The sequence below is a fragment of the Bos grunniens genome, chromosome 20 (assembly GCF_055505025.1).
Source record: "Bos grunniens cultivar Pamir isolate PY7600 chromosome 20, Bosgru_T2T1.0, whole genome shotgun sequence".
In the NCBI taxonomy this organism is placed as follows: Eukaryota; Metazoa; Chordata; class Mammalia; order Artiodactyla; family Bovidae; genus Bos; species Bos grunniens.
This window is the reverse complement of record NC_141184.1, coordinates 25,958,620-25,983,737: the sequence shown is the minus strand read 5'-3', so window position 1 is coordinate 25,983,737 and position 25,118 is coordinate 25,958,620.

Sequence of the window (25,118 nt, the reverse complement as noted above, 5' to 3'; positions counted from 1 at the left end):
TGCCTCTTGAGAAATTTGTATGCAGGTCAGGAAGCAATAGTTAGAACTGGACATGGAACAACAGACTGGTTCCAAATAGGAAAGGGAGTACGTCAAGGCTGTATATTATCGCGCTGCTTATTTAACTTCTATGCAGAGTACATCATGAGAAACGCTGGACTGGAAGAAACACAAGCTGGAATCAAGATTGCCAGGAGAAATATCAATAACCTCAGATATGCAGATGACATCACCCTTATGGCAGAAAGTGAAGAGGAACTCAAAAGCCTCTTGATGAAAGTGAAAGAGGAGAGTGAAAAAGTTGGCTTAAAGCTCAACATTCAGAAAATGAAGATCATGGCATCTGGTCCCATCACTTCATGAAAAATAGACAGGGCAACAGTGGAAACAGTGTCAGACTTTATTTTTCTGGGCTCCAAAATCACTGCAGATGGTGACTGCTGTCATGAAATTAAAAGACACTTACTCCTTGGAAGGAAAGTTATGACTAACCTAGATAGCATATTTAAAAGCAGAGACATTACTCTGCCAACAAAGGTCCGTCTAGTCAAGGCTATGGTTTTTCCAGTGGTTATGTATGGATGTGAGAGTTGGACTGTGAAGAAGGCTGAGCGCTGAAGAATTGATGCTTTTGAACTGTGGTGTTGGAGAAGACTCTTGAGAGTCCCTTGGACTGCAAGGAGATCCAACCAGTCCATTCAGAAGGAGATCAGCCCTGGGTGTTCTTTGGAAGGAATGATGCTAAAGCTGAAACTCCAGTACTTTGGCCACCTCATGTGAAGAGTTGACTCATTAGAAAATACTCTGATGCTGGGAGGGATTGGGGGCAGGAGGAGAAGGGGACGACAGAGGATGAGATGGCTGGATGGCATCACTGACTTGATGGACGTGAGTTTGAGTAAATGACCTCTCTGTCCATCACCAGGAGTTGGTGATGGACAGGGAGGCCTGGTGTGCTGCGATTCATGGGGTTGCGAAGAGTCAGACATGACTGAGCGACTGAACTGAAGTGAAGCTCCTTCAGGCAGATAGCAGCCCTATGTTTCTTGATGACATTTCAAGGGGATGGCTCCCAGGTACTTGAGAGAAAATTTAGCAGGTTATAAAACTCGCCAAAAGACTGGAGATTTACATCTTAAAAGGGTGGAGAAATAATTTACAATAAAATATTGTCTTGCTGCTGCTGCTGTTGCTGCTAAGTCGCATCCGTCATGTTCGACTCTGTGCAACTCCGTAGATGGAAGCCCACCAAGCTCCTCTGTTCCTGGGATTCTCCAGGCAAGAATACTGAAGTGGATTGCCATTTCCTTCTCCAATGCATGCATGCATGCTAAGTCGCTTCAGTCGTGTCCAACTCTGTGTGACCCCATAGAGCACAGCCCACCATGCTCCTCTGTCCCTGGGATTCTCTAGGCAAGAATACTAAAGTGGGTTGCCATTTCCTTCTCCAAAATGTTGTCTTAGACAATTATTTTAAAAAATGGATGTAAGTATCCTGGGTCAGGAAGAAGCCTGTGTAAAGTTTAGTCAAGCAGGCCATCATGGCTACAAAGGAGAGTGGTATCTAGTCTACACTGCAGGTTGGTTTAAGCCCTACCTATGGTTTCTCCGACAATCATGTACAGATTGGAGAGGTAGTCCATAAGGAAGGCTGACCACTGAAGAATTGATTCTTTTGAACTCCGGTGCTGGAAAAGACTCTTGAGAATTCCTTGGACAGCAAGGAGATCAAATCAGTCAACCCTAAAGGAAACAAACCTGACTATTCATTGGAAAGACTGTTTGCTGAAGCTCCAATACTTCTGCTATCTGATGTGAAGAGCTGACTCATTGGAAAAGACCCTGATGCTGGGAAAGATTGAAGATGGGAGGAGAAGGCAGTGGCAGAGGATGAGATGGTTAGAAAGCGTCATTGACTCAACGGACAGGAATTTGAGCAAACTCTGGGAGACAGTGGATGATAGAGGAGCCTGATGTGCTACAGTCCATGGGGTCACAAAGAATTGGACACAGTTTAGCAACTGAATAACAACAAATAATACCGGAAGGGAAATGTATCCATAAGATATATTGGACACCTAAGCCTTGAGGTCCTTTCCTCCACTGTTTTTCCTTTGTAAGTCAAATAGTTTGTCTTCTCCAAGAAACTTTAAAATACTACCTCCATTCTTCCCCAGTCTGACTTAGAACTCTTTGTCTGTTGCCAGGTAATCCAGCAACATCTCTTTCAAAATACATGTATCATCAGAGATTTAATTCGGGGAGGCAATTTTGTCTTCCCCATCACACTTCAGCCATTTCTAGGACAAGATGTTGTGATTTTTATCTCTGTTATCCAAGAAACAAGCTAAGTGTCACAAATAGTCAGTACATAATGAACACTGCTAAATAATAGAAGCATACTTTTTTCATAGTAAATAGTTTAAAGTCAGGTAGGGCTTTTCAAGTGGCACTAGTGATAAAAAACCCACCTTCCAGTGCAGGAGACTTAAGAGACAAGGTTTTGATCCCTATCCCTGGGTCTGGAAGATCCCCTGGAGGACAGCATGGCCACCCACTCCAGTATTCTTGCCTGGAGAATCCCATGAAGAGAGGGGCCTGGTGGACTGTGGTCCATGGGGTCGCAAGGAGTAGGACATGACTGAAGCAACTTAGCACACAGGATAAAGAGAATCATCCATGGACAAAAGGTTTTACAAAGTCCCTTATATCTTGAATCTTAAAGCATTTATTCTGTCTCTTTGAGCCATAAGGCCAACCCTATTAGAGAGCATTATAAATGAAAAATATGCAAATTTTAAAAAATAGCCCAGTTTTAATGGGGATTATAACAAAATCGAATATGAGCTTAACTTTGAATTTCTTGGCTTTTATGTTTAACTTAAATCCAAGATACCATTTGAAACTATCTTTTGGAATGCAAATCAGCACCAATACTGCTGAGCATAGTTAAAATGAATGAAAATGATAACAGAAAAAACTTTACAAACTATACAGAATCCTGTTTTAACATAAGTAGATTTAGGTTTTATTATTATTATAATTAATGGCATACAGACTAAATCTTATTTATCATTTAATTTAAAGTAAATTTATATATAAGGAAGACTGTATAATATTGGCTGGAGAAGGCAATGGCACCCCACTCCAGTGTTCTTGCCTGGAGAATCCCACGGACAGTGGAGCCTGATGGGCTGCAGTCTATGGGGTCACACAGAGTCAGACATGACTGAAGCGACTTAGTAGCAGCAGCAGTATAATATTGGAAAGGAAAAATGAATACAAAATACTCTAAACAGTTAATATATCACATTTAACATGGGTCGCACAGAGTCGGACACGACTGAAGGGACTTAGCAGCAAGATGATCTTAAAAGCTTCTGCACAGCAAAGGAAACTATTAGCAAGGTGAAAAGACAGCCTTCAGAATGGGAGAAAATAATAGCAAATGAAGCAACTGACAAACAACTAATCTCAAAAATATACAAGCAACTCCTACAGCTCAACTCCAGAAAAATAAATGACCCAATCAAAAAATGGGCCAAAGAACTAAATAGACATTTCTCCAAAGAAGACATACAGATGGCTAACAAACACATGAAAAGATGCTCAACATCACTCATTATCAGAGAAATGCAAATCAAAACCACTATGAGGTACCATTTCACACCAGTCAGAATGGCTGCGATCCAAAAGTCTACAAATAATAAATGCTGGAGAGGGTGTGGAGAAAAGGGAACCCTCTTACACTGTTGGTGGGAATGCAAACTAGTACAGCCACTCTGGAGAACAGTGTGGAGATTCCTTAAAAAACTGGAAATAGAACTGCCTTATGATCCAGCAATCCCACTGCTGGGCATACACACTGAGGAAACCAGAAGGGAAAGAGACACGTGTACCCCAATGTTCATCGCAGCACTGTTTATAATAGCCAGGACATGGAAGCAAACTAGATGTCCATCAGCAGATGAATGGATAAGAAAGCTGTGGTACATATACACAATGGAGTATTACTCAGCCATTAAAAAGAATACATTTGAATCAGTTCTAATGAGGTGGATGAAACTGGAGCCTATTAAACAGAGTGAAGTAAGCCAGAAGGAAAAACATAAATACAGTATACTAACGCATATATATGGAATTTAGAAAGATGGTAACAATAACCTGGTGTACGAGACAGCAAAAGAGACACTGATGTATAGAAGAGTCTTATGGACTCTGTGGGAGAGGGAGAGGGTGGGAAGATTTGGGAGAGTGACATTGAAACATGTAGAATATCATGTAAGAAACGAGTTGCCAGTCCAGGTTCGATGCGCGATACTGGATGCTTGGGGCTGGTGCACTGGGACGACCCAGAGGGATGGTGTGGGGAGGGAGGAGGGAGGAGGGTTCAGGATGGGGAACACATGTATGCCTGTGGCGGATTCATTTTGATATTTGGCAAAACTAATACAATTATGTAAAGTTTAAAAATAAAATAAAATTTTAAAAAAAAGAATAAATGATTTCAAATACTTTGTTTGTTGAGAAAATATTCATTTGCTCTGAATTCATTTTTAAACACTTTTTTCCCTTTAATTGTGTATGAATTTTAAGTTATAAAAAAAATTCATTGAATGTTAGGTCAGTGTTTTGAATTGGTATTCTTATAAGAAACAGTAAATGACAAACAAGATTTTCCCATTGCATTTATTAATTTCAGATAATCACAAATTTGAAAGATGATTTTAATTTTAAATAATTATTAAATCTATTATTAATACCGTGTAGAAGCCCAAATGATTATTTTTAACAACTGTTTTTCATGAAATTTCACTTTCTTCTCAGATGTTGTATTGTAGTCTTTCAAAGTAAACATAAATGATTTTTAAAATACAGAGCTGAATTAAAGTTTTCTTTTATTTCCAACACTATTTTGTGAATGTTTGACTTCAGTGAGACTGAATTCAGACAATGAGGTTATCCTCCGACATGATCATTTATTTACATAGTTTTATTTTAGAAAGAAATTAAATTTGTACAAACGTCTGGTTTTAAAATGATAAAAAATAGGAGGCGGTCCTAAGATGGCAGAGGAATGGGACAGGGAGACCACTTTCTCCCCCACAAATTCATCAAAAGAACATTTAAACACTGAGTAAATTCCACAAAACAACTTCTGAATGCCAGCAGAGGACATCAGGCACCCAGAAAAGCAGCCCATTGTCTTCGAAAGGAGGTAGGAAAAAAATATAAAAGACAAAAAAAGAGACAAAAGAGGTAGGGACGGAGCTCTGTCCCTGGAAGGGAGTCTTAAAAAGAAAGAAGATAACAAACACCAGGAAACATTCTCACTGCCGTGTTCTGTGGCGAGCCTTGGAAGCACAGAGGGCAACAAAACTGGGAGGAAAAATAAATACATAATTAAAACCCACAGACTATGAGCCCAATGGTAACTCCCCAAGCAGAGAAGCAGTGCAGACGCCAGTACCTGCCACAAGCAAGTAGGGGCTGAGCAGGGAGGTGCGGGCTGCATTGCTTAGAGTAAGGACCGAGCCTGAATGCCTCGAGGACAATCTGAGTGAACTAACTTGGACTAGCAAACCAGACTGTGGGATAGCTACCATGCGCAAAGCCCTAACCTAAGACACTGCCAGGCCCACTCACAGAACAAAGGACTGAAAAAAGATAGCCTGCTGCAGACCTTCCCCCTCTGGTGATAGGCAGCCAGAGTCGCATGGGGGCAATCACAGCCCCAGAGAGGCATTATCTACAAAACTGCAAGCAGGCTTCTTTGCTAACTAAGACTTCTTGGGGTCCTGGACATCCGCCTGTGAAGGTGCACCAGTTGTATACCCAGAAAACAGAGCATCAGGGACCAGGGAGGTGATAAGTCCCAGCAACCATGCTCAACAAACACCTCATCACTTGAGCTGCTCAGACCTGGGAAAGGCACACAATGCAGTCCCAACGGAGTCTGCACCTCTGAGGACTACCCGAGCGCCTGAACCTGAGCGGCTTAGACCTGGGAGGTGCAGGCTGCCCAGGGCTGGCCTCAGACGGTTCCTGGTGGAGCAACCTAGAGCCTGAGCAATGTGGGCAGGGAGGGTACACGTGCCGTGAGTGGGGGCAGACCTAGTGTGGCTGAGACACTGCGAACACTCACCAGGGTTATTTGTTTGCAGTGTCCCCTCTCCCCACAGTGCGACTGAACAAGTGAGACCAAAAAAAAAAAAGTCTCCACCACCGCCCCCCTTGTGCTAGGGCGAAAATCAGACACTGAAGAGACCAGCAAACAGAAGAAGCTAAAACAGAGGAAACCGCCTTGGAAGTGACAGGTGCAATAGATTAAAACCCTGTAGTTAGTACCAACTACATAGGAAGGGGCCTATAGATCTTGAGAAATATAAGCTGGACCAAGGAACTATCCGAAAATGAACTGAACCCACACTATCCACAACAACACCAGAGAAAGTCCTAGATATATGTTTACTATTTTTATGATCATTCTTTTTTTTTCTCTCTTTTAATTTCTTTTAATTTTTAAGTCCTCTATTACTACTTTAATTTTCATTTTTATAACCTACTATTACTTTGCAAAAAAAAGACCCTATTTTTTAAAGCAAACTTTATATATATATATATAATTTTTGTAACTTTGTTTTTTTCTTTTTCTTTGTTTTTTTTTTTCTTCTTTTCTTTAATATTGTATTTTTGAAAATCCAACCTCTACTCTAGATTTTTAATCTTTGCTTTTTGATATTTGTTGTCAATTTTGTACCTTTAAGAACCCAATCTTCAGTACCCATTTTTACTTGGGAGCGAGATTACTGACTCTCCTTTTTCTCCACCAGGTCGACTCTGTCTCCTCCCTCCCCCTTCTCTTCTCTACCCAACTCTGTGAATCTCTTTGTGTGTTCCAGACGGTGGAGAACACTTAGGGAACTGATTACTGGCTGGGTCTGTCTCTCTCCTTTTGATTCCCCCCTTTTATCCTCCTGGCCACTTCTGTCTCCTTCCTCCCTCTTCTCTTTTCTGTATAACTCTGTGAACATCTCTGAGCGGTCCAGACTGTGAAGTGCACATAAGGAAGTGATTACTGGCTAGCTTGCTCTCTCCTCTTTTGATTCCACCTCATTTCATTTGGGTCACCTCTAAACTCTTCCTCCCTCTTCTCTTCTCTATGAAACTCTGTGAACCTCTCTGGGTGTCCCTCACTGTGGAGAAACTTTTCATCTTTAACCTAGATGTTTTATCAACAGTGCTGTATAGAAGGAGAGTATGGTAGTCTTGAGACTACCATAAAAATAAGACTGAAAACCAGAAACAGGAGGCTTAAGTCCAAATCCTGAGAACACCAGAGAACTCCTGACTCCAGGGAACATTAACTGACAGGAGCTCATCAAACGCCTCCATACCTACACTGAAACCAAGCACTATCCAAGGGCCAACAAGTTCCAGAGCAAGACATACCATGCAAATTCTCCAGCAACACAGGAACACAGACGTGAGCTTCAAAGGCTGCCCAAAGTTACTCCAAACCCATTGCCATCTCATAATTCATTACTGGACACTTCCTTGCACTCCTGAGAGAAGAAATCCAGCTCCACCCACCAGAACACTGACACAAGCTTCCCTAACCAAGAAACCTTGACAAGCCACCCGTACAACCCCACCCACAGTGAGGAAACTCCACAATAAAGAGAACTCCACAAACTGCCAGAATACAGAAAGGACACCCCAAACACAGCAATATAAACAAGATGAAGAGACAGAGGAATACCCAGCAGGTAAAAGAACAGGATAAATGCCCACCAAATCAAATAAAAGAGGAAGAGATAGGGAATCTACCTGATAAAGAATTCCAATTAATGATAGTGAAAATTATCCAAAATCTTGAAATCAAAATGGAATCACAGATAAATAGCCTGGAGACAAGGATTGAAAAGATGCAAGAAAGGTTTAACAAGGGCCTAGAAGAAATAAACAAGAGTCAATATATAATGAATAATGCAATAAATGAGATAAAAAACACTCTAGAGGCAACAAATAGTAGAATAACGGAGGCAGAAGATAGGATTAGTGAACTAGAAGATAAAATGGTAGAAATAAATGGATCAGAAGAAAAAATAAAAATGAATTAAAAGAAATGAGGACAATCTCAGAGACCTCCAGGACAATATTAAATGCCCCAACATTTGAATCATAGGAGTCCCAGAAGAAGAAGACAAAAAGAAAGACCATGAGAAAACACTTGAGATAATAGTTGAAAACTTCCCTAAAGTGGGGAAGGAAATAATCACCCAAGTCCAAGAAACCTAGAGAGTCCCAAACAGGATAAACCAAAGGCAAAAACACCATAAGACACATATTAATCAAATTAACACAGATCAAACACAAAGAACAACTATTAAAAGCAGCAAGGGAAAAACAACAAATAACACACAAGGGGATTGCCATAAGGATAACAGCTGATCTTTCAATAGAAACTCTTCAGGCCAGGAGAGAATAGCAAGACATACTTAAAGTGATGAAAGAAAATAACCTACAGCCCAGATTACTGTACCCAGCAAGGATCTCATTCAAATATGAAGGCGAAATCAAAAGCTTTACAGACAAGCAAAAGCTGAGAGAATTCAGCACCACCAAACCAGCTCTCCAACAAGTGCTAAAGGATCTTCTCTAGACAGGAAATGCAAAAAAGGTGTATAAACCCGAGCCCAAAACAATAAAGGAAATGGCAACTGGATCATACTTATCAATAATTACCTTAAACATAAATGGGTTGAATGCACCAACCAAAAAACAAAGACTGGCTGAATGGATACAAAAACAAGACCCCTATATATGTCGTCTACAAGAGACCCACCTCAAAACAAAGGACACATACAGACTGAAAGTGAAGGGCTGGAAAAAGATATTCCATGCAAATAGAGACCAAAAGAAAGCAGGAGTAGCAATACTCATATCAGATAAAATAGACTTTAAAACAAAGGCTGTAAAAAGGGACAAAGAAGGACACTACATAATGATCAAAGGATCAATCCAAGAAGAAGATAAAATAATTATAAATATATATGTACCCAACATAGGAGCACTGCAATATGTAAGAAAAATGCTAACAAGTATTTAAGGGGAAATTAACAATAACAGAATAATAGTGGGAGACCATAATACCACACTAACACCTATGGATTGATCAACTAAACAGAAAATTAACAAGGAAACGCAAACCTTAAATGATATAATAGACCAGTTAAACCTAATTGATATCTATAGGACATTTCACCCCAAAACAATGAATTTCACCTTTTTCTCAAGTGCACACGGAATCTTCTCCAGGATAAATCACATCCTGGGCCATAAATCTAGCTTTGGTAAATTAAAAAAAGTTGAAATAATTCCAAACACCTTTTCTGACCACAATGCAGTAAGATTAAATCTCAATTACAGGAGAAAAACCATTAAAAATTCAAACATATGGAGGCTGAACAGGAGAAAAACTATTAAAAATTCAAACATATGGAGGCTGTATAACCAACAAATCACAGAAGAAATCAAAAAACAAATCAAAATATGCATAGAAATGAATGAAAATGAAAAAACAACAACCCAAAACCTGTGGGACACTGTAAAAGCAGTGCTAAGGGGAAAGTTCATAGCAATACAGGCATACCTCAAGAAACAAGAAAAAAGTCAAATGAATAACTTAACTCTACACCAAAAGCAACTATAAAAGGAAGAAATGAAGAACCCCAGAGTTAGTAGAAGGAAAGAAATCTTAAAAATTAGAGCAGAAATAAAAAAAAAAAAAGAGAGAGAGAGAGAGACTACAGCAAAAATCAACAAAGCCAAAAGCTGGTTCTTTGAAAAGATAAATAAAACTGACAAACCATTAGCCAGACATATCAAGAAACAAAGGGAGAAAAATCAAATCAATAAAATTAGAAATGAAAATGGAGAGATCACAACAAACAACACAGAAATACAAAGGATCACAAGAGACTACTATCAACAATTATATGCCAATAAAATGGACAACGTGGATGAAATGGACAAATTCTTAGAAAAGTACAACTTTCCAAAACTGAACCAAGAAGAAATAGAAAATCTTAACAGACCCATCACAGCACAGATTGAAACTGTAATCAGAAATCTTCCAGCAAACAAAAGCCCAGGTCCAGATGGATTCACAGCTGAGTTCTAACAAAAATTTAGAGAAGAGCTAACACCTATCCTACTTAAACTCTTCCAGAAAATTGCAGAGGAAGGTAAATTTCCAAACTCATTCTATGAGCCCACCATCACCCTAATACCAGAACCTGACAAAGATGCCACAAAAAAAGAAAACTATAGGCCAATATCACTGATGAACATAGATGCAAAAATCCTTAACAAAATTCTAGCAATCAGAATCCAATAACATATTAAAAAGATCATACACCATGACCAAGTGGGCTTTGTCCCACAGATGCAAGGATTCTTCAATATCCGCAAATCAATCAATGTAATACACCACATTAACAAATTGAAAAATAAAAGCCATATGATTATCTCAATAGATGCAGAGAAAGCCTTTGACAAAATTCAACATCCATTTATGATAAAAACTCTCCAGAAAGCAGGAATAGAAGGAACATACCTCAACATAATAAAAGCTATATATGACAAACCCACAGCAAACATTATCCTCAATGGTGAAAAACTGAAAGCATTTCCCCTAAAGTCAGGAACAAGACAAGGGTGCCCATTTTCACCACTACTATTCAACATAGTTTTGGAAGTTTTGACCACAACAATCAGAGCAGAAAAAGAAATAAAAGGAAACCAAATTGGAAAGGAAGAAGTAAAACTCTCATTGTTTGCAGATGACATGATCCTCTACATAGAAAACCCTAAATACTCCACCAAAAAATTACTAGAGCTAATCAATGATTATAGTAAAGTTTCAGGACATAAAAGTAATACACAGAAATCCCTTGCATTCCTATACACTAACAATGAGAAAATAGAAACAGAAATTAAGGAAACAATTCCATTCACCATTGCAACGAAAAGAATAAGATACTTAGGAATATATCTACCTAAAGAAATTAAAGACCTATATATAGAAAACTATAAAACACTGGTGAAATAAATCAAAGAGGACACTAATAGATGGAGAAATATACCATGTCCATGGATCAGAAGAATCAATATAGTGAAAATGAATATACTACCCCAAATAATCTATAGATTCAATGCAATCCCTATCAAGCTACCAACGGTATTTTTCACAGAGCTAGAACAAATAATTTCACAACTTTTAAGGAAATAAAAAAAAAAGCTCGAATAGCCAAAGCAATCTTGAGAAAGAAGAATGGAACTGGAGGAATCAACCTACCTGACTTCAGGCTCTACTACAAAGCCACAGTCATCAAGACAGTATGGTACTGGCACAAAGACAGAAATATAGATCAATGGAACAAAATAGAGAGACCAGAGATAAATCCATGCACCTATAGACACCTTATCTTTGACAAAAGAGGCAAGAATATACAATGGAGAAAAGACAATCTCTTTAACAAGTGGTGCTGGGAAAACTGGTCAACCACTTGTAAAAGAATGAAACTAGAGCACTTTCTAACACCATACCAAAAAATAAACTCAAAATGTATTAAAGATCTAAATGTAAGACCAGAAACTATAAAACTCCTAGAGGAGAACATAAGCAAAACAGTCTCCAACATAAACCACAGCAGGATCCTTAATGACCCACCTCCCAGAATATTGGAAATAAAAGCAAAAATAAACAAATGGGACCTAATTAAAATTAAAAGCTTCTGCACAACAAAGGAAACTATAAGCAAGGTGAAAAGACAGCCTTCAGAATGGGAGAAAATAATAGCAAACGAAGCAATGGACAAATAATTAATATATATATGAAGTTTGCTTTAAAAAATAGCGTCCTTTTTTTTGCAAAGCAATAGTAGGCTATAAAAATGAAAATTAAAGGAGTAATAGAGGACTTAAATTTTTTTTAAAAAATTAAAAAAGATAATGATAGTAAAAATGTAAAAATATATCTAGAACTTTCTCTGCTGTTGTTGTGGGCAGTGTGGGGTCAGTTCATTTTCAGATAGTTCCTTGATCAGGCTTATATTTCTCAAGATCTATAGACCCCTTCCTATGTAGTCGGTACTAACGACAGGGTTTTAATCTGTTGCACCTGTCACTTTCAAGGAGGTTCGCTCTGTTTTAGCTTCTTCTGTTTTCTGGTCTCTTCAGTGTCTAATTTCCGCCCTGACACAAGGGGGTGGTGGTGGACACTTTTTTAGGCTGACTTGTTCAGTCGTACTGTGGGGAGGGAGGGACGCTGCAAACAAATTGCACTGGTGTGTGCTCGCAGTGTCTCAGCCACACTGGGTTTGCCCCCACTCATGGCATGTGTGCTTTCCCTGTCTACACTGCTTAGCTTCTAGGTTGCTCTGCCATGAACTGTCTGAGGCCAGCCCTGGGTTATATGCCCTTCCCAGGTCCCAGCCGCTCAGTTTCAGGTACTCGGGTAGTCCTCAGAGGTGCAGACTTGGTTGGGCCTGTGTTTTGTGCCCTTCCCAGATCCAAGCAGCTCAGGTGACCAGGTGTTTGGTGAGCATGGTTGCTGCAACTTTTTGCCTCCCCCATCCCTGCCGCTTGGTTTTCTGGGTGTACAACCGGCGCACCTTCTCAGGTGGATGTTGACTATCCAGAATCCCAAGAAGTCTTAGTTAGCAAAGAAGCCTGCTTGCATTTTGGTAGATAATGCCTCTCTGGGGCCACGATTTCCCCCTTCTGGCTCTGGCTGCCTGTCACTGGAGGGGGATGGTCTGCAGCTGGCTAGCTCTGCTCAGTCCTTTGTTCTATGAGCGGGCCTGATGGTGTCTTAGGTTAGGGCTTTTAGTGTGGTAGCTATCCCACAATCTGGTTTGCTAGCCCAAGTTAGTTTCATCAGATTGCCCTCACGGCATTCAGGCCCAGTCCTTACTCTAAGCAATGCAGCCCGCACCTCCCTGCCCAGCCCCTTCTTGCTAGTGGCGGGTGCAGGCGTCTGAGCTGCTTCTCCACTGGGGTGGGCATGTAATCTGTGGGTTTTAATTATTTATTTTTCCTCCTGGTTATGTTGCCCTCTGTGGTTCCAAGGCTTGCCACACACTCGGCAGTGAGAGTGTTTCCTGGTTTTTGGAAACCTCTTTTTTAAGACTCCTTTCCTGGGATGGAGCTCCATCCCTACCTCTTTTGTCTCTCTTTTTGTCTTTTATATTTTTTCCTATCTCCTTTTGAAGACAATGGGCTGCTTTTCTGAGTGCCTGATGTCCTCTGCCGGCATTCAGAGTTGTTTTGTGGAATTTTCTCAGCGTTCAAATGTTCTTTTGATGAATTTGTGGGGGAGAAAGTGGTCTCCCTGTCCTATTCCACTGCCATCTTAGGACAGCCTCCATACTAATCCACTAATGTCTTTCAATCTTCCTGAGCAATCACTCCATAAAGCTGAAAGATTTACTTATAGCTTTTATTTCAACTTTTGAACTCACTATGACAGTGTTAAAGGTATAAAGAAAGCTGAGTGCCAAAGAATTTATGCTTTTGAACTGAGGTATTGGAGAGGACTCTTGACAGTACCTTGCAATGCAAGAAGATCAAACCAGTCCATTCTAAAGGAAATCAGTCCTGAATATTCATTGGAAGGACGGATGTTGAAGCTGAAACTCCAATACTTTGGCCACCTGATGCAAAGAGCTGACTCATTGGAAAAGACCCTGATGCTGGGAAAGATTGAAGGCAGCAGGAGAAGGGGACAACAGAGAATGAGACAGTTGGATGACATCACTGACTCGATATGGACATGAGTTTGGGCAAACTCCAGGAGTTGGTGATGGATAGGTAAGCCTGGAGTGCTGCAGTCCATGGGGCAGCAAAGAGTCGGACACGACTAAGCTATTAAACATTGTCTGGTTCTCTGGTTATCTATTAAACTATTTTAATTATGTGATTGATGAAAGTGAAAGTGGAGAGTGAAAAGGTTGGCCTAAAGCTCAACATTCAGAAAACGAAGCTCATGGCATCTGGTACCATCACTTCATGGGAACTAGATGAGGAAACAATAGAAAAAGTGTCAGACTTTATTTATTTATTTATTTATTTTTTGGCTCCAAAATCACTGCAGATGCAGCCATGAAATTAAAAGACACTTACTCCTTGGAAGGAAAGTTATGACCAACCTAGATAGCATATTCAAAAGCAGAGACATTACTTTGCCAACAAAGGTTCATCTAGTCAAGGCTATGGTTTTTTCTGTGGTCATGTATGGATGTGAGAGTTGGACTGTGAAGAAGGCTGAGTGCCAAAGAATTGATGCTTTTGAACTGTGGTGTTGGAGAAGACTCTTGAGACTCCATTGGACTGCAAGGAGATCCAGCCAGTCCATCCTAAAGGAGAACAGCCCTGGGTGTTCTTTGGAAGGAATGATGCTAAAGCTGAAACTCCAGTACTCTGGCTACCTCATGCGAAGAGTTGACTCATTGGAAAAGACTCTGATGCTGGGAGGGATTGGGGGCAGGCGGAGAAGGGGACAACAGAGGATGAGATGGCTGGATGGCATCACTGACTCAATGGACCTGAGTCTGGGCAAACTCCAGGAATGAACTCCGGGAGTTGATGATGGACAGGGAGGCCTGGCGTGCTGTGATTCATGGGGTCGCAAAGAGTCGGACACGACTGAACTGAACTGAACTGAATTATGTCATAAAGAGTTAACTGGTGCCCAATGATATGTTTACTTTTTCAAAATGCTTTTTAAAATAAAATTATCAGGATATATATTGTTTATAGAATAAAATATTAAGTAGGAAAGTAAATAGTAATCATCTTGATTTTTAGATAGTACACAAGCAAAGGAGGTTGAAACAGGAAGCATGAATATGTTAATTCTTTGCTTTGTTCTAAAGAAGATGCTTGTTTCTTACCCTTTCACAAGCTTGTCCTGTCAGAAAAGACTGAAAAAAGTGCTGTCTTCTTGAAGATTTTCCTGGTTTGAACTCTGGAATTAAAAATCTGGCACACTGGCTAGCCTGAGTGTAGGTTACAATGATCTACTTGGATAGTTATCTAGTCAACTCAGGCATGATATGAAAGTTATATTAAATTTGGAATTCCTTCCTCATTTAAGTTCAATAGAATATTTAGATAGCATGCTGTTGTACCTGAAAAAGTGAATGAAAGTCAACATGCAAAAATGCTGTTATATGGGTTGGCCAAAAGATATGTTCAAGTTTATGAAAAACCCCAAACTTTCTGGGCAACATAATGTGTATGAATGAACATAAATATGAATATGAACAAATGTAAGTATAAAAAGTGAGTATAAAAATCTGAAGCTAATGCACACAAACTCATAGAATTAGTGAATGGAATTTTGAAGAAAGCATTTTATATTTGTTATTTTCTGTCCTTAAGAAATGAAAGTTCTACCTGTGTATCAGGACTGTGAAGAAGACTGAGAGCCGAAGAATTGATGCTTTTGAACTGTGGTGTTGGAGAAGACTCTTGAGAGTCCCTTGGACTGCAAGGAGATCCAACCAGTCCATTCTGAAGGAGATCAGCCCTGGGATTTCTTTGGAGGGAATGATGCTGAAGCTGAAACTCCAGTACTTTGGCCACCTCAAGTGAAGTGTTGACTCATTGGAAAAGACTCTGATGCTGGAAGGGATTGGGGGCAGGGGGAGAAGGGGATGACAGAGGATGAGATGGCTGGGTGGCATCACTGACTCGATGGACATGAGTCTGAGTGAACTCTGGGAGTTCGTGATGGACAGGGAGGCCTGGTGTGCTGCAATTCATGGTGTCACAAAGAGTCGGAAACGACTGAGCGACTGAAATGAACTGAACTGAACTGAACCTGTGTATCTGGCCATGACAGATAAACTGGTATCAGACTTGCCCTTGAACTAGAATTAATTTGAAAATTGGGTAAGTCATTAAGAAAAACAACAACCGAAAAAATCTGTTTTCATACATTTAGCAATTAGCAGGAAACTCAGAAATGTGATCTCTGAGAGAAGGGAAACAAATGAGACCAACATTATGATTTCACAAACTTCTGTTTGTGGGACATTTCCTGAATTGTGGCCAAAGGAGGCATCCAATCTAAGTAGTCTCCATAGTGGAGGAGAAAGACTGAAATTCCAAGAGGCTGAGATATTTGAAATTTGTGGGGCAGAGTATCAGAGACGTGAAAGCTACACTGTTCTCTGAAATATGTATGGTGACTACTTGATTCTTTGGATCATTTCTAAGCTGTGTGTTCACAGAGTGAGAACAAACAAGTGTGAGTAGTGCAATGCTGCTGCCGCTAATTTGCTTCAGTCATGTCCGACTCTGTGTGACCCCAGAGACGGCAGCCCACCAGGCTTCTCCGTCCCTGGGATTCTCCAGGCAAGAACACTGGAGTGGGCTTCCATTTCCTTCTCCAGTGCATGAAAGTGAAAAGTGAAAGTGAAGTTGCTCAAATAGATTCTTAAATTCCCAACATCAATTTTAAGAGCAACTAATAGGAAGCTGGTACCTAAAATACGGACTTCCCTGGTGGCCTTGTGGTAAAAAATCTGCCTACCAATGCAGGAGACGTGGGTTTGATCCCTAGGTTGGGAAAATCCCCTGGAGGAGGCAATGGCAACCCACTTCAGTACTCTTACCTGGAAAATCCCATGGACAGAGAAGCCTGGCACGTCAGTGTCTGTGGAGTTGCAGAGTCACACACAACTTAATAACTGAGCAGTACACACAGAGAAAATGACCAGAATACATACAAGGATAAGAGGCATTCAATTCACAATCAGTGAGAGTGGAAACACCTTGTTGAACACAGCATATTTATTCCATCTAAAATCTTAACTCATTGAATATTTTATGAGGGCAATGTTCTATGTACCCATAGCTCCTGTAAATGTAAACTAACAAATTTAAAAACAAACATTGCAGATTTCAAATAACTCTTAAGTAATTTGGATTCTTGTCAAAAGAATATAAAACAAAAAGCTTAAAAGATAGAAAATAATTGTATGCCCTGAAATTACCAACTTTGGGAATTAAAGAGGGCATCACAGATAGTCCATATGTTAAAGGGATAATAAAAACTTATAATGAAAACTTTTAATGCAACACTGACTTAAGAAATAGGAAGCTTGAATATCCTATAACTATTTTGAGAAATGAAGTCATAATTAGTAACTTTCACATTAGGTAATAAACTTTAAGACCAGAAGCCTACACCAGTGAATTCTATAAAACATTTGACAAGGAAATGGTACAAATCCTACACAAATATTTTTTTTAGAAATCGAATAAGAAGGAAACAGTCTCTTCTTTCAGGAAAAGTGATGATAAATTTTCAAACAGTATAAGTAAATATCCTTTAAAATCCTTCCAGACAGACCAATAAGATGGCAGACCACGCCAAAAAGTTCTCTGCTTTCATGAAAAATCAATGATTATTAAAACAATTGAAGTTCAATGAAAGATGATGAAAAGAGGTTATTAAATTTTTAGAGAAGTTAGTTCTTTATTGTTGTTGTTCAGTCGCTATGCTGTGTCCAACCCTGTTGCATCTGCATGGACTGTAGCATGCCAGGCTCCTCCGTCATGGGGATTACCGGGCAAGAATACATCAGTGGGTTACCATTTCTTTCAGGGGATCTTCCTAGACCAAGGATCAAACCCTTGTCTCCTGCATAGGCAGGTGGATTCTTTACCACTGCGCCACCAGGGAACAGATATTAAAGCTAATAAAATGAACAGCTGAGCACATGTGCAGCAGGAGAACCCAAGAGCAGAGAGGTAAGTGTGTTTGCATCAGGTGGCATTTCTCTGAGATCTGCATCCAGATCTCTGTCCATAACATCAATTGGTCCAAAGGTAATAAAGAAGGAACGGGATTAAATTAGACTATGTCATATCTTGTAGAAGTCAAATATCAAGCAATAAGATAAATTGTAACACATGTCAGACAAGGCTAAGTTAAGAACCAGGGCATAAATTTAGGAGCCCCTTTGTGTTCCCTTTATCAATATTTGGGAGAAAGGTGAACTACCTAGGTCTTCAGGTGGAAAGAGAATAGGTCTAACTAATTAAAGAGTTTAAAAGAACAAAGAATGCAAGAACAAGCTACTACTATCAGGCAAGAGAAATAACCATAGCATGTGTGTGTGTTAGTTGCTCAGTCCTGTCTGACTCTATGTGACCTGAGGGACTGTGGCCCACCAGGCTCCTCTGTCCATGGGATTTTCCAGGCAAGAATACTGGAGTGGGTAGCCGTTCCCTTCTCCTGGGGATCTTCAGGGATTGATCCAGGGATCAAACCCATGTCTCCTGTATTGCAGGCAGATTCTTTACCATCTGAACCACAAGAGAAGCCCCAACTATAACATAGAGGGCTCCAATAAATCAGTCACAAAGACTCCCAGCTCTGTTTCAAAGGTAACAATTAGCTTGACATACATTTTTGAGCCATTTTCTAGGAAATAAACCTCCCTTGAACACTCGACCACCAGACTACCTTGAGCCAAAAAGAATGATGATACTGACCTTCTTTGATCTAATACCTTCACTCAACAAGGTGTCTAGATATTGTCAACCTAGAGAAAACTTTGTCTCATTTTAGAGCTAAAATTCCCACTCCTAGGATGTGAATTACTGCCATTTTGGGACATGCAACATATGTCTGAGCACTGTGCAAACACATGTAGAACTCTACTCTGCATTAAAGATTACACTCACTATTTCATGAATACACATGTACCTTTGATTGAAAGCACTTGTTGTGTTCACTGGCTATGCATTCCAAGCAACAGACCCAATGAGTATCATAACAACCCCTCTGGAGAATTCACAATTTCTTATAACTCAAGTCTACACATACTGTACAGCCCAGAAATTTCACTATCCACAAGAGATGAAAGTGTACGCATTAATATATACTGAGGAAACCAGAATTGAAAGAGACATGTGTACCCCAATGTTCATCACAGCACTGTTTATAATAACCAGGACATGGAAGCAACCTAGATGTCCATCAGCAGACGAATGGATAAGAAAGCTGTGGTACATTTACACAATGGAGTATTACTCAGCTATTAAAAAGAATACATTTGTATCAGTTCTAATGAGATGGATGAAACTGGAGCCTATTATACAAAGTGAAATAAGCCAGAAAGAAAAACACCAATACAGTATAATAAAGCATATATATGGAATTTAGAAAGATGGTAATGATAACACTGTATGCGAGATAGCAAAAGAGACACAGATGTATAGAACAGTCTTTTGGACTCTGTGGGAGAGGGCAAGGGTGGGATGATTTGGGAGAATGGCATTGAAACATGTATATTATCATTTGTGAAATGAATTTCCAGTCCAGGTACAATGCATGATATAGGATGCTCGGGGCTGGTGCACTGGGATGACCCAGAGGGATAGTATGGAGAGGGAGGTGGGAGGGGGGTTCAGGATGGGGAACACATGTACACCTGTGGCAGATTCATGTCAATGTATGGTAAAACCAATACAATATTGTAAAGTAATTAGCCTCCATTTAAAATAAGTAAATTTATATTAAAACAAACAAACAAACAAACAAAAGTAGCCAAGGAAACTCCAGTTTGAATGGAAAGAAAAGGATAGGAACAGGGGAGAGGATGGTATAATTGGCTGAATGTTTAAAATGAGATAACAGGAAAAATAAAAAACAGTAAATCCCAGGGTTTTGAGCACATATGACTTTGACAATAAGGTAGTAAATAAATTAAATAGATAAATCGGAAGGATTTTGGTTTTGAGAAAAAATGACAAGAGTTTAGGTATGCCAAGTTTGAGGTACTCAACCATGTCTTACTGTATGTTACTGATTTGGAAAGTTATTGATTAAATTACTACACTTGGGGCTAGTGCACTGGCACGACCCAGAGGGATGGTATGGGGAGGGAGGAGGGAGGAGGGTTCAGGATGGGGAACACATGTATACCTGTGGTGGATTCATTTTGATATTTGGCAAAACTAATACAATTATGTAAAGTTTAAAAATTAAATAAAATTTAAAAAATACATATATATATATATAAAAAAAATTACTAACATAAAATTTTAAAAATAAATAAATAAATTGTTACCAGTTTCTTAGCCCCAACAGCCATGCTTGTTTCTACATCTTCACATTTCCCCATCATTAACTCTCAAGTCAGTATTTTACTTCAAACACAAGGACACAGGGGCTTGTAGATGGTTTAATTCCTGATCCCCTTTCTCCATCACTTTGGAAACAAGGAAATTTTTGAGCAACATTGCCTGATAATAAGTAAAGAGGTTTTTTAAAAGTAAAAATAATAATAATAATAATAAAAATGTATGCATTAAAAACATGCACACAAACGTTCACAGGGGTTTTATCACACAATAGCAAAAACTTGAAAACCTTAAATCATCACCAGCATTTAAATGGATAAAAAGTGATGATCCATACAATGGAATACCATTTAGTAATAAAATATAATGAGATATGGATAGAAATAAAAACATGAAGGAACTCAAAACCATAACATTGAGTAAGAGAACCCAGATGAAAAGGTACTTTCTATAATTCTATTTAAGTGAACTTTTAGAAAAAGATCTAGGGATATAGTAAGCAGATCATTGCAATTGAGGATGATGGTGTTGGGAGACAGTGATTACAGAGAAAAACAAGATAACTTCTGGGGACAACAATCTTGATTCCATCTAATGCCAGCTTATCTCATAGCAGGTAATGACAATTCATCACCATTGATGTTTAACAATAAATAAGTCTTGACACAAAAGAAAATGCAAAAAAAAAAAAATTCTAGTAAAAATCAAAAGAAAAATATTTCCAATAGGTAAATATGTCAAGACCTAAAGTCACTAATTATATAAGAAAAATATTTTGAAGAAGTAAACCTCTGTATTTTGATTATATCACTAAATGTAATTATAAATTTATTTATACTATTAAAATATAAAGCTGAAAGCTACTTCTTGGAAGAGAACATTTGTCATACCTATATCTCAGATACAAATTGCCCCATGATATTTAACATAAAACAATCTAATGAAAAGAAGAAATCAAATAAAATTTAGAAAAATTGTTTGAGCAGATATTTCATAAATTATGGCATACATTACCAACACATGCATTAAAAAGTTCACTATAATTATTCCTCAAGGTAATGAAAAATATAAACACAAAGTACTACTATTAAACATATATTAGAATGGCTAAAATTTAAAGGAATAATAACATCAGATACTGTCAAGGGTAGGTTCCAATTTGAAGCTACATTTTGTTGTTTGGAATGTAAATTAGTACTATTAATTTATATAACTTCATGGCATTTTCTTGTGAATATACAAAACCCACATAATATTGTAAATACATGTGTTGTATTACCATTAATCCATTTGTAGATATTCTTTCAAGACAAGTGAAAACATTTGTCTACAAAAATTAATCATATGTGAATATTCATAGGAGCATTAATCATAAGAAGAAAAATATTACAACCCAATTCCATCAATAGATAACTGGATAAGCATATTTCCATATATTCATCCATTTAAATACTGCTGCTGCTGCTGCTGCTAAAGGATGCTTAGGGCTGGTGCACTGGGACGACCCAGAGGGATGGTATGGGGAGAGAGGAGGCAGGAGGGTTCAGGATGGGGAGCACATGTATACCTGTGATGGATTCATTTAGATATTTGGCAAAACTAATACAATTATGTAAAGTTTAAAAAAAAAAGTCAGATGTTTACTTAAAAATAAATAAATAAATAAATAAATCGCTTCAGTCGTGTCCGACTCTGTGCGACCCCATAGACAGCAGCCCACAAGGCTCTCCCGTCCCTGGGATTCTCCAGGCGAACACTGGAGTGGGTTGCCATTTCCTTCTCCGATGCATGAAAGTGAAAAGTGAAAGTCAAGTCACTCAGTCGTGTCCGACCCTCAGCGACCCCATGGACTGCAGCCTACCAGGCTCCTCCGTCCATGGGATTTTCCAGGCAGGAGTACTGGAGTGGGGTGCCATTGCCTTCTCCACCATTCAAATACTATTCAGTAATAAATCAAAATATTTAGGCAATCAAACGAATGACTCTCAAATCTTGTGCTGAGTGAAAACAGTCATACAAAAAAAGAATAAACATTCTGTAGCTTTGTTTATTTCAAATTTTAGGCCAGTGGAATTTATCTCTAATAATAGAAGCAGAGGAGTGCTGGTGAACATAAATTTGATTATAAGATAGCATATTCAGTGGTGACAGCATTGTACTCTATCTTCATCGGTGTAGTTGTCATACAAATGTAATACTTTTGTTGAAGGAGTCTAATGATACACATGAAATGTGTTGTGTTTCCTGTAGAGTATGCCTTAATAAAATTTTAAGAATAAGCAAAAAGTGGAGAAAAACAAGTAAGTGCTTTCATCGAAGAATATGTGACTAAATAACTGCAAGTGTAAGAAAAGTTTAAATGAAAGGAATGGATTATTTATAAGACATCATATGGAGAACTAGAAACATCATTTATTTGTTTTTTTTATTGATTGATTTTATACTTGAAATTATAATAAGATTTGGAACTTTTTTCCTAGAAAATAATTAGGGTAGTATATTTTCCCTCGGTTTTCTGTTGAAGTGTGCTGAAACATGGAATACTTCATTCAGAAACAGAAACCAGCTAGAGAAGATACATTTTTAAACAAATTCTATCCAATAAATAGCCTGGAGAAATCTTGTCTAAATTGGCATACACAACTCCCTGAAAAACAAAGCAGGTTAGTCTTCTACTAAAATAATGTTTTGCAGCATAATTGTTGTTGCTGTTCAGTCGCTAAGGCAAGTCACACTCTTTGTGACCCCCTAGGCTGAAGCATTTCAGGTTCCTCTGTCCTTCACTATCTCCTGGAGTTTGCTCATATTTATGTCTGCTGACTCAGTGATGCTTTGTAAGCATTTCATCCTCTGCCAGCCCCTTCTCCTTTTGCCTTCAATCTTTCCCAGAATCAGGGTCTTTTCCAATTAGTCTGCCCTTCACCTCAGGTGGCCAAAGTTTTGGAACTTCAACTTCAGCATCAGTCCTTCCAATGAATATTCAGGGTTGATTTCCTGTAGGAGTGACTGGTTTAATCTGCTTGCTGTCCAGAGTCTTCTCCAGCACCACAATTCAAAAGCATCAGTTCATCAGCACTCAGATTTCTTTATGGTGCAACTCTCACATCCATACAGAACTACTGGAAAAAATATGAAAGTGCAAGTCTCTCAGTTGTGTCTGACTCTTTGAGATCCCTTGGACTGTAGCCCACCAGCCTCCTCCATTCATGGGATTTTTCCAGACAAGAATACTGGAGTGGGTTGCCATTTCCTTCTCCAAGGGATCTTCCCGACCCAGGGATCAAACTCAGGTCTCCTGTATTGTAGGTGGATTCTTTATCAACTGAGCTTCAGAGAAACCCAAATCCCAATATAGGTGTGAACAATTAGTGATGTAATAACATAAACTCTTGACAAAATAATTTTAAATTTTTGTAAACAAAACTTCATAGTAACAAATAGTTTTAAAAGGTAGGCTATCAATTTCTTTAGTGAAATATGCTGAGACATTTTTTTTTTCCTCCAAAGAAACTTTCAATTCAACTTTAATCATGTAGATGGCAATTCAATTTTCATCATGTAAGCTGAGGATGTAAGATGCATTTAGAACTAATACCTATGACTCAAATAAATTGTGTCAGACAGTGTTATGAAATTGGCAGGCAATAATTGGCATTTTTATACTGGCTATAAAATACTCCACAATATTTAAACCCTTACTTCTCTGTGAAATGAGTTTATTTAGATGCCTACTAAGATGATAGCTTACATCAAAATGAGTTATTCATTAAAAGTACAGTTTAATACATGATATATATCATTATGAAGTTTCAAAATTTTACTTAAGTATGAATATGAATTTGTAATGTTTATTATTTAATATGTAATATAAAGTTGAAAAGTGAAAGTGCCGGTCGCTCAGTCCTGTCTGACTCTCTGATTCCCCATGGACTGTACCCTTCTAGGCTCCCCTGTCCATGAGAATACTCCAGGCAGGAATACTAGAGTGGGTTGCTATTCCCTTCTTCAGGGGATCTTCCAGACCCAGGGATCGAACGCAGGTGTTCTGCATTGCAGGTGGATTCTTTGCAGTGTTAGTCGCTCAGTTTTGTCTGACTCTTTGCAACCCCATGGACTGCAGCATGCCAGCATCCTCTGTCCATGGGATTTTCCAAGCAAGATTACTGGAATGGGTTGCCATTTCCTTCTCCAGGTGATTTTCCTGACCCAAAGATTGAACCCTGGTCTCCTGCATTGCAAGCAGATTCTTTACCATCTGAGCTACCAGGGGAGCCTCAGATTCTTCATCTAGTTTAACAGTAATTAACATTTATTGAGAACTTTTACGTCAGACATTGTACACAGGTTCTTCCATATGACCTTAAAAATGACTCTTAGTGGCAGTCATATTCTACACTTTACATATGAGACAAATGAAGTTCAAAGTTAAGTCATTCACCCAAGGTCAGTAAGTTGGCACCCAGCTCCTGAGCCTGTGCAGTGTTCCTCAGTCAATATGCTGCTAGGTTTTGTTTTTCAGAAATGAAGCTACTAGAGGAACCCAACATGGACCAAACCACTTCTGGGGATTAAGCTGACCAGCCAGAATTTGCTGCAATGGGTATCTTTCTTTTGTCTATAATACTAGATTAAGAGTGTAAAACACTTTGCCTAACAGAATGTGCAATTAAAATTGGAGAAAAAATGAGAGCAATGACTTATGTAAGCATTCTAAAAATTTAACTAACCAAAAGAAAATCTACAATTTTGTTTAGAATTAGTCTATTTGGATTTTAGTTTATTCCTTTTGTTTATCTCACATATCATAAAGGATTAGTCACTCAGTTCTAAGTCTTTGTGACCCCATGGACTAACCCAACAGGCTCCTCTGTCCATAGACTTCTCCAGGCTAGAATAATGGAGTGGGTTGCCATGCCCTTCTCCAGGGGTCTTCCTGACCCAGGGATTAA